Raw genomic sequence first — 11,015 nt, forward strand, 5'->3', positions numbered from 1 at the left:
GCCTCTAGGGCATATTTCCAACAGTCTCCCACTTGCACTAGAGTCAATAATCCAGTTCACATCGATATGTGATTAACACTCAAGGTCACATCCCCATGTGACTAACACCCAAAGAGTTTACTAGAGTCAATAATCTAGTTCACATTACCATGTGATTAACACTCGATGAGTTCTGGGTTTGAACATGTTATGCTTGTGAGAGATGTTATAGTCAACGGGTCTGAATCTTTCAGATCCGTATGTACTTCGCAAATCTCTATTTCATCTTGTAGATGCAGCTACTACGCTATATTCGGAGCTATTCCAAATAACTGTTCTACTATACGAATCCAGTTTACTACTCAGAATAATCTGGATTAGTGTCAAAGTTTGCATCGGCGTAACCCTTTACGGCGAACTCTTTTACCACCTCCATAATCGAGAAAATTCCTAAGTCCATTAGTTATAAGGATAACTTTGACCGCTGTCTTGTGATCCATTCTTGGATCACTCTTGTACCCCTTGACTGACTCATGGCAAGGCACATTTCAGGTGCGGTACACAGCATAGCATACTGTAGGGCCTATGTCTTAAGCATAGGGGACGACCTTCGTCCTTTCTCTCTATTCTGCCGTGGTCGAGCTTTAAGTCTTAACTTCATACCTTACAACTCAGGCAAGAACTCCTTCTTTGACTGATCCATCTTGAACACCTTCAAGATCATGTCAAGGTATGTGCTCATTTGAAAGTACCATTAAGCGTTTTGATCTATCCTTATAGATCTTGATGCTCAATGTTCAAGTAGCTTGATCCAGGCTTTCCATTGAAAAACACTTTCCAAATAACCCTATATGCTTTCCAGAAATTCTACGTCATTTCTGATTAACAACATGTCAACAACATATATTCATCAGAAATTCTATAGTGCTCCCACTCACTTCTTTGGAAATACAAGTTTCTCATAAACTTTGTATACACCCAAAATCTTTGATCATCTCATCAAAGCATACATTCCAACTCCGAGATGCTTACTCCAGTCCTTAGAAGGATTGCTGGAGCTTTGCATACTTATTAGCATCTTTCAGGATTGACAAAACCTTCCGGTTGTATCACATACAACCTTTCCTCAAGAAAATCGTCGAGGAAACAATGTTTTGACATCCTATCTGCAAGATTTCATAAATAATGCAGTAATCGCTAATATAATTCCAACAGACTCTTAGCATCGCTACGAGTGAGAAAGTCTCATCGTAGTCAACTCCTTGAACTTGTCGGAAAACATATTAACGACAAGTCGAGCTTTCTTAATGGTGATACTTACCATCATTGTCCGTCTTCCTTTTAAAATCCATATGTACCTAACAGCCTTACGACCATCAAGTAGTTCTTCCAAAGTCTACACTTTGTTTTCATATATGGATCCTCTCTCGGATTTTATGGCCTCGAGCCATTTATCGGAATCCGGGCCCACCATCGCTTCTCCATAGCTCGTAGGTTCATTGTTGTCTAGCAACATGACTTCCAAGACAGGATTACGTACCACTCTGAAGTAGTACGCATCCTTGTCATCCCACGAGGTTTGGTAGTGACTTGATCTGAAGTTTCATGATCACTATCATAAGCTTCCACTTCAATTGGTGTAGGTGCCACAGGAACAACTTCCTGTGCCCTGCCACACACTAGTTGAAGAGATGGTTCAATAACCTCATCAAGTCTCCACCACCCTCCCACTCAATTCTTTCGAGAGAAACTTTTCCTCGAGAAAGGACCCGATTCTAGAAACTATCCCTTATTGCTTTCGAATCTGAGACAGGAGGTATACCCAACTGCTTTGGGTGTCCTATGAAGATGCATTTATCCGCTTTGGGTTCGAGCTTATCAGCCTGAAACTTTTCGCATAAGCGTCGCAGCCCCAAACTTTTAAGAAATGACAACTTAGGTTTCTCTAAACCATAGTTCATATGGTGTCATCTCATCGGAATTACGTGGTGCCCTATTTAAAGTGAATGTGGTTGTCTCTAATGCCTAACCCACGAACTATTGTGGTAATTCGATAAGAGACATCATGGTATGCATCATATCCAATAGGGTGCAATTATGATGTTCGGATACACCATCACACTATGGTGTTCCAGGCTGTATTAGTTGTGAAACAATTTCCACAATGTCTTAATTCTGTGCCAAACTCGTAATTCAGATATTCATCTCTACGATCATATCATAGATATTTTATCCTCCTGTCACGACGATCTTTCAACTTCACCCTGAAATTACTTGAACCTTTCAATAATTCAGACTCGTGATTCATCAAGTAAATATACTCAACATCTTCTCAAATCATCTGTGAAGTAAGAACATAACGATATCCACTACACGCCTCACCACTCATTGGACTGCACACATCAAAATGTATTACTTCCAACAAGTTGCTTTCTAGTTCCATTTTACTGAAAACGAGGCTTTCAGTCATCTTGCCCATGTGGTATGATTTGCATGTCTCAAGTGATTCAAAATCAAGTGAGTCCAAACGGTCCATTTGCATGGAGTTTCTTCATGCATATACACCAATAGACATGGTTCGCATGCCTCAAATTTTTCAAAAATGAGTGAGCCCAAAGATCCATCAACATGGAGCTTCTTCATGCGTTTTATACCGATATGACTTATGTGGCAGTGCCACAAGTAGGTGGTACTATCATTACTATCTTATATCTTTTGGCATGAACATGTGTATCACTATGATCGAGATTCAATGAACCATTCATTTTAGGTGCAAGACCATTGAAGGTATTATTCAAATAAACAGAGTAACCGTTATTCTCCTTAAATGAATAACCGTATTGCGATAGACATAATCCAATCATGTCTATGCTCAACGCAAACACCAATCTCGATGGTAGAGGGAGCGTGCGATGCTTGATCATATCAACATTGGAAACACTTCCAACACATATCGTCAGCTCACCTTTAGCTAGTCTCCGTTTATTCCGTAGCTTTTATTTCGAGTTACTAACACTTAGCAACCGAACCGGTATCTAATACCCTGGTGCTACTAGGAGTACTAGTAAAGTACACATCAACACAATGTATATCCAATATACTTCTATCGACCTTGCCAGCTGAAAGTGCGTTATATCGACTAGAGGGGGGTGAATAGGCGATTTTTATGAAAGTCTTCAAAACTTGAGAGTTATGAAGACAAACAGTGAAGATTATGCCTATTACTATGCAGCGGAAGTTAGATTACACTAGTCCAGCCATGGTCATGTATTCAATAGAGTGAAATCGCAGTGACAAACAGCTTCAGTGTAATAAGGATCAGGTAGGAAGAAGTTATGAAGCCAAACAGATCATACATTCATGTTGTGAAGACAAACGGTAAAGCAGGCATGTAATGGCTTCACAATGAATAACTGTAAGGAAAAAGAAGTGAAGATGAAACCAGTGACTCGTTGAAGACAATGATTTGTTGGACCAGTTCCAGTTGCTGTGACAACTGTACGTCTGGTTGGAGCGGCTAGGTATTTAAACCAAATGACACACAGTCCCGGACACCCAGTCAAGGACACTTAGTCCAAGACACCCAGTCCTCACCGTTTTCTCCTTGAGCTAAGGTCACACAGACCTCGCCCAATCACTCTGGTAAGTCTTCAAGGTAGACTCCCAAACCTTCACAGACTTCGTTCACTGGCAATCCACAATTTCTCTTGGATGCTCTGAACGCGACGCCTAACCGTCTGGAGGATGCACAGTCCTCAAGTGTAATAAGTCTTCAAATCACACAGACACGAAGACTTAAGTGATGCCCAATTTACTCTGGCTCTGGGTGGTTAGGGCTTTTCTCCTCACTGGGAATTTTTCTTTCAAAGGCTTCGAGGTGGGTTGCTCTTAAACGACAAAAGCCGTGCACTGAAATCTGAGCAGCCAACCGTTTAAGGTTGTGGGGGGTGGACTATTTATAGCCACTTGGCAACCCGACCTGATCTGTCCGAAATGACCCTGGGTCACTAAGGAACTGACACGTGTACCAACGGTCGGATTTCGAACTCACATGGCAACTTTACTTGTGCTACAAGTAAGGATGACTTGTCTGACTCTGGACAAGATTTTCTCTCATAGGCTTCGCTCGAAGACATAGGATTTGGATTAGGCATCACTTCAGTCATTCTGACTGGTTCTCTTCGACCCCACTTAACAGTACGGTGGTTCCTATGACACAACATGAATGAAATAAAACTACGAAGGATCTAGGTCTTCGAGTTCCAAAAGCTTCATAGGGAGTCTTATCATGTCATTGTCTTCAATATGAATATCTTCATAAACCACCATTGTCTTCAATGTCTTCGTACATTTTTAGGGGTCATCTCTGATAGTAAAACCGAATCAATGAGGAACTTCTACCTGTGTTTTCCTGCACTTCTCACAAACACATTAGTCCCTCAACTAGGTTTGTCGTCAATACTCCAAAACCAACTAGGGGTGGCACTAGATGCACTTACAATCTCCCCCTTTTTGGTGATTGATGACAAACTAGTTGAAGTTTTCAACGGGGAACATAATTTGTGAAATAGTAAAGGAATTTGTCTTCATAAGTTGCAAGGGCTCCCCCTGAAGATGTGCATATAAGTAATTTGCCTTTTGAATGCAAATGCACATGGCAGGTTGTACTTGTGGAGATCCACTTCAACTTATGATGACAATCCATTATGCATGTGAAAGTATATGAAGATAATGTCATGCATAATGGAAAATGGACGTCTGCAGTGGGAGATGAGTGCGGAATTTATCGTCGCACATGCGGAATTTATCTTCGCATAACGGAGTGACTAGCAGGTAGCAGACGGCCATCAAGGCTAAGTGTTACAACTCAAAGAAGCAAATGTAGCAAAAACGGGAGTTGTAAGCACGAAGCAAAATTGTAGCAAAATATAGTGGCACCCGCCCAAAGTGACCCGCTTGAAGACTATAACCATCATATGCTTCTCCCCCTTTTGTCAGTGATGACCAAAAAGGTTTGAAGACATAGAGGTTTCTACGCGTTGCCAGGCGCAGCAGGGTCGGTGGAGTTGTTTGGCGGTGGTGCAGACGAGCTTGGTGCAGATTCGACGCGCGTTGAAGCAGGTGGAGATGATGTCGCGTCATCTTCTTCTTCTATAATCCGAGCAGACACGGTGGTAGCAGAAGAAGAGAACTCTGACTCTTCAAGTGATGGTGTGCTGCGCATCACCGTTCTTCTTGGAGGCGTGGAGTCAAATTTGAAGTGCTCTGTGAAGCCATCCTCATGCAGTTCAGCTTCAGGGCACATCATGGTGAGGCCCTTCCAAGTGCGGCGACAGGTCTCGTGTGTGACAAATGCATTCTTGGTTGCCATATTTCTGAGGCGATTGACGTCTTGCATGATGCTTCTCATCTGCCTCTTGAGCCAGTCGTGATGCCTATCTTGCTTTTGGTGAAGAGCCACAAGAAGCTCTCTGTCATTGAGTGCACGAGCGCGCTTCTTGGGTCTCTTTGCAGCTGTGCTGTTGGTGGCTTCAGTTGATGCAGGGGCACGTGTGGTGCCAGCCATTGGATACACGCGAGAGAGAGCTTCAACACCTTCAATATGTTGAGTGAAGCTCTGGTGTTCTGCATTCTGAAGACTTAGTGGTTGCTTGGCCGGCTCTGGATATATGGCTTCAGCAGATGTGTCCACATCTGGCAAAAATATCCTATGATTGCGGGCTGAGGGTTGATAGGAGATTGCAGAGTGAAGCTTGATCAGCCTCATAACCCAAGGAGCATAAAACTTTAGTCCAAACAGTTCTGAAGCAGACGCTGCAAATTGACGGATGAAGAGATCCTGTGCATTGAAGCATTTGCCATGAAGAATGCAGAAGATGAGAGTCTTCATTGCACCATCAATCGTTGCATATCGAGAGTGTCCCTTGACTGGCCAGAGAGTCCGCCTTATGATGTGATATATTGTTCTGGGCAGGTACTCTAAGTCTTCAACGAAGAACCTAGTTGGATAGGGTGCATTTGGAGGAAATGGCTTCATCATTGAGAGCATCTGACTCATATCTGGCTCAGGACGCTGGAATATGCTCTCAATTGCTTCAGCATGGAGTTGGCACCCTTCTTCAAAGAATTCGCCAGGAGTGGGAAGGCCGGTAAGCTCAATCAGGTCGAAAGCATTGGCTTCATGATGGATATTGCCTGTCATCCACTCCAGGATCCATGTCTTCGGATCTCTGTTATAGCCTTTGATATGCAAAGTGGCATAGAACTGGAGCAGAAGCTCTTCGTTCCAGTGCTCTTCGTCAGTGATAAATGGCAGCAAACCCACTTGCTTGAAGCAATCCAGTGCTTCTTCCAGACCAGGCAGACCTGCAACAGCTTCAACCTCAAGGCGCTTGTGAGGAAAGATGCGGCCTTGGTTGTAGAGGATGCATGAATAATAGCTGCGCTGTTGATGGCTCCAGAACCTATCTGATACAATCCGTTCCCTTGAATAAGGGTTCTTGGAGCGGTCGAAAAACGTGTTATCTGCCCTGAAGCCGTTGATGTTGAAGGAACCAGGAGCTGATGCAGGACCTGGGAACCTTGGTAGTCGTGGGATCGGCTTCTGGACCTTGGGCCTGTGCGCAATATGATAGTTGAATTGTGGTCCGGCAGCAGACTCAGGCACAGAATGTTCAGGAGCAGTAGCTTCGGTGTCTTCTGAAGCTGTTGTTGGGGAGGGCTCCACATTTGCTTCGGCGTTGTTTGTGGCAGCCTCAACATTTTCAGCTTCAGGCTCGTTCTCCTTGAGAACTGCTTCTTGTTGGTGCGGGGGAGTTGGAGCTTGTGGTATTTCAGCTTGCTCTTCGGCTGATGCAGCCGGAATGTCTTCAGCAGCCTGAGCCCTTGGCCCTCTGCGAAGCCTATGGAGTGTAGGCGCCGGTGGAGTTGCAGTGGGTTGGGGCTCATCTTCCTCCTGTGGGCGATCTGCCCACGACGCATCTTGTGTGATTGGCGTCAATGGACGACCAATACTGATCTGTTCGCTTGTCTCAAGCTGAGGAAGGGCTGCATCACCTTGTACATTGTCTTGGGGACCAATGTCTTCAGCAGCATTGGGGTTGGCTGCTGGAATGTCTTCAGCGTGCGGAGCCTCTATGTAAGCAGGCTCATGCACTGTCAACTGACGATCTGCGTCAGGATAGCGAACGCAGAGGGGTTCAACTATCAGGGGCTCTGTGGGAGCAGCCCGAGATTTCTTGGTCTTGCGCTTCTTGATAATGGGTTCAGAAGGAGAGGCTTCAGAATGTTTTCTCTTCTTAGCTTTAGCCTCTGCAGTCCGTGTCTTCTTGTGCTGTGAGGCGGTTGATTGACTCTTTGGCTTCGAGCCAGTCGTTGCAGCGGGGAAGACAATCGGAGCATCAGGTTCTGACCTTGGCGCTTCAGGTTCGGGCACAGCCGCCTTCTTTTTCTTCTTCGCGGCCATCCTGGGGTCAATGCCGGGACGCCCAAGTTCCTTGCGCTTTTCTGCCTCATTGTAGGCTTGCACGCAGCGATCAGCCAAAGTCTTCATGCGTTCTCGCGAGCCTTGAGATTCGGCACGTGTCTTCAGGAAGTTTTCTTTCAGCTCGTGCAACATGATTTTGAAGTTTTTCACTTCTTGCACACTGAGCTTGGCCATGTGCTTCTTGAACTGAGCCTTTTCATGATCAATTTTCTGCTTCAGTTCTACAATTCGCTGGGCTATTGCAAGTTCTGAAGTGATTGCACCTTGAAAGGCAACGCTGAGGCCTATGGGTAGCTGCAGATCATTGAAGCTTATGTCTAGTGTGTCAAACCATTCATCGATGAAGTTGTGGATGATGGCGACGTCAAACAGAGGCAGATTGTTGAAGATTTCAGCCTCCTCCTTGCTCTTGATGAGCTGCTCAAGAGCATCATCTCCAAGATCTTCATCGCTTGAGAGATCTATGGCTTCGCAGCGCAGAATGTCAACAGCTGTGAGCGCTTTGCCTGTGTGTGGCTGAGGCTTCTTGGCTTTTTGGGGCTTGGACACTCGTGATAAGCCTTCTGACTGCACACTGGCTTCAGGAGGTGCAGTTGCTAAAGGCTTCACTCTTGCGATCTTGGGAGAAGCGGCTGGCTTTGAAGCTTTTGGAGCTTTTGGCTTCTTCTGCTTTGGCTTCAGAGCAGCAGGGGCGTCATCTGACTCAGTATCTGCTGGAGGGTCATTCACAGCAGTCCCTTGGACTAGGATGCGAGTGATGAGGCCTGCAAGATTGGCATACGGCCCGATGATATTGGGATCGACGTTGCGTGTGCCATCTGCCCTTGGTGAGGAGGGACCAGGGTTGAAGTCAAGCCCAAATTTCTTCTTGTTTATCTTCGCTGACTGTTGTGCAAACTAAAAGTTGCGCTTGAAGAGATTATCATCGCGGCACCAGAGAAGTGATGACGGATGTGCCTCAGCTGGCTGTGGTCCTCTCACCATGCATGGATAGAAGCCTTGAGCAATGGCTTCGTCTCTGGACCTGGGTACGAGATTTTTGTATAATACATCTCCCCACGGTCTCTTGATGGCGCACTTCTCCGCATATTCCTGAGTGACGAAGCGCTAGTGGAACCATTGCTCTGCCCAATATCTTCGAATCCATTGGATTCGTGTCTTGCGCTGACCATAGCTTTCTTCAGGATCAGTTTTGTACATCTCTGCCAATTCATCAGGAAGATCTTTGGACGTTTCACCACGTCGCTGTCTGCCTCCCTTCCTTGCTGCCGTTTCTGAAGCCATGAATAACTTGGAAGGCTTCAAGATGTTCAAAGGCTTCAAAGGCTTTCTTTTGCAAGAACTGGCTTCAGGCGAGTTGATGTGATGCTGCAAGTACTCTGCAAATGAATGCATACTATGAGAACCAAAGGATTCTCCCACGGACATGTACCTGTGACAGCATTAAGGTGCGAGGGAAGGGGAAGAGGTCATATGCATTCTCAGAAGATTTTGAAGATAAATCGGTTTAGAAGACATTGACCTCATTATGCGAAGACATTCACTTATAGATAAGAAGTTGGTTCCAGATTTGTACGAACCCATAGATCAGTACAAGTGAGGAATCTAACTACTTTATGAAGCACAAGTGAATATACTAGGCATGTTATGAGATGCAGCGAGAGATTTAACTTGTGTGAAGAGAAACTTCTTATGGTAGAACGTGACTGAACTGTAGGATCAAAGGAAGCTGTAAAAAGAGGTTTTATTTACCACACTTGGAACTGCTGGACGAAGTGAGAATTGAGGCCGAGCAGTTCGATCCTCCGTGCCCTAACTTGGCGACGGAAGACACCTACGGCGACGGCGGAGAGAGCGATGTCCGCTGTCGGCGTGAAAACGGCGTCGGAGAGGTTGCGGCAGTGAAGCGCTTCGTCGCCGGCGTCGTCGAGTGCTAGCGGTGGCGCTAGGGTTCGTGCGAGGGTGGAAGAAGGAGATAATGACCGCAGTGAATCGTGTATTTATAGGGATAGAGGCGGCACTGCGCTATTACGCAGGTACCCCTGGCGGTTCGCATTTGAGGCACGCGTGGCCAGTTAGAGGAAGATTGGGATTTGTTCCATGTCCCACGCACGCCTAAATTGTCGGGCGGTCGTTCCCTCTTCTCCGGATCTTATGTGGAGGAATGAGCATCAAAAACAGACTTTTATGGTTGTCATTATGTCTTCAGCTGACAAGGACACAGTGAAGACATTTGACAGTTTCAACAGAATGCATATGACTTGGAGAGATAGAATTTGAGATAGAAAGCATATAGAGGTTAGGGTCCGATCACATTCACTTAGTTCAAAAGATTCAAACAAGAAGACATAGCTATAAGTGAATGCTATAGAGGACAGAACATCAGTACATATATATATCCATATAATCAACGCAGTGAAAATAATCATGAAGACATATTGAAAATGAAACCAAACCAATTGTGAAGACATTGAGAGGTAACGCCATGAGAGAAACACTTCAAAATGGAACGTTTGGTGGTGGCGTTACCCACCGTATAGGAAGTATTAGACCCAGACACGGCGCACAATTATCGTGGCGCTCCGAAGTCAAATTCCACATTAATGTATTCACACTTAGAATGTATGTCTTCATTGTTTGAAGATATACGCTACTTCGTGTGTTGCACATCTAAGTCATCAATATGCTTAAGTGTTAGGATGTGTGCCTGATCACAGGACATTTGAGGATTCCAAGATATTTAGCTCACACCGTAACTTGCAAAATCTCTTCTCATCCAAGGGCTTTGTGAAGATATCTGCCAATTGCTCTTCAGTGTTGACGTGTATGATATCAATGTCTTCCTTCACAACATGATCTCTGAGAAAGTGATGACGAATTTCAATGTGCTTTGTCTTCGAGTGCTGAACTGGGTTGTTGGCAATCTTGATGGCGCTTTCATTATCGCAGTAAAGTGGCACTTGCTTCAGATGAATGCCATAATCCTTGAGTGTTTGCTTCATCCACAGAAGCTGAGCGCAGCAAGATCCAGCAGCAATGTATTCAGATTCAGCAGTGGAGAGTGATACACAGTTCTGCTTCTTTGAAGACCAACATACAAGTGATCGTCCCAGAAAGTGACATGTGCCTGATGTAGACTTGCGATCAACTTTGTCACCAGCATAATCAGCATCCGAAAATCCAACTAAATCAAACTCTGAGCCCTTTGGATACCATAACCCTAGAGTTGGGGTGTGAGCCAAATATCGAAGAATTCGCTTCACAGCTAAGTGATGCGACTCCTTTGGTGTCGCTTGAAATCGAGCACACATGCAAACACTAAGCATGATATCTGGCCTAGATGCACATAAATAAAGCAAAGACCCAATCATGGAGCGGTATACCTTTTGATCGAACTCTTTACCATTGTCGTCGGGACCCAGATGATGCTTGGCTGGCATAGGTGTTGTGAAGCCTTTGCAGTCTTGCATACCGAACTTCTTCAGGCACTCCTTAAGATATTTCTCTTGAGATATGAAGATGCCGTTGCGTTGTTGCCGTATTTGAAGAC

The sequence above is a fragment of the Triticum urartu genome, chromosome 5A, assembly GCF_056163025.1.
Source record: "Triticum urartu cultivar PI428250 chromosome 5A, HENAU_Tu73, whole genome shotgun sequence".
Taxonomy (NCBI): Eukaryota; Viridiplantae; Streptophyta; class Magnoliopsida; order Poales; family Poaceae; genus Triticum; species Triticum urartu.